The sequence below is a fragment of the Thunnus albacares genome, chromosome 8 (assembly GCF_914725855.1).
Source record: "Thunnus albacares chromosome 8, fThuAlb1.1, whole genome shotgun sequence".
NCBI classification, from domain to species: domain Eukaryota; kingdom Metazoa; phylum Chordata; class Actinopteri; order Scombriformes; family Scombridae; genus Thunnus; species Thunnus albacares.
In genome coordinates, this window is record NC_058113.1 from 8,643,956 (window position 1) to 8,644,546 (window position 591).

Genomic DNA, 591 nt, shown 5'->3' on the forward strand with positions numbered 1-591 from the left:
TCAGGTATTTGTCAGATTAATGATGATCAGGGTCTGACAAGGTTTTTGAAGGCTGATGAGAGGCTTATTTTGAAATTGCTTATACATTTTAACTGATTTAACTCCACCCAAAATGAGAAGTTTTGATTTTTTCCAGAAATGTATCCAGATCAGAGTATAAAACACTCCACTGGACATTATTGGTATGTTTGTGGATTTACATCCACTGCCATCATATTGCACACATACATATTTTGCTGCGTGTGCCAACATTAGTCGCAGGGTTCAATGGAGGAGCCTGCCAACAGGAGCAACGGGGCATTTACCTCCCAGAATTCTTCACTCAGCTCCCTTGACTACTCAGATCTGACCCTTTCCCTACCAGCTCTCCCTGCATCGGAGGCTGGAAGCAGGGAGGTAAGAACACAGAGAACAGAATATAAAACTCATATCATCATATACTGTATAGCATAATTAATTATAAATGTGTTAAATGAAAAGTGTCAGCCCAAGCAGCTAGAAATGCTATAGAAGTAACAGAGCCAAATGCAAGAATTGGTGCAGGAATATGTTTATTATTCCTAATATTCTCTTGCAGGATAAAGGGAGTGT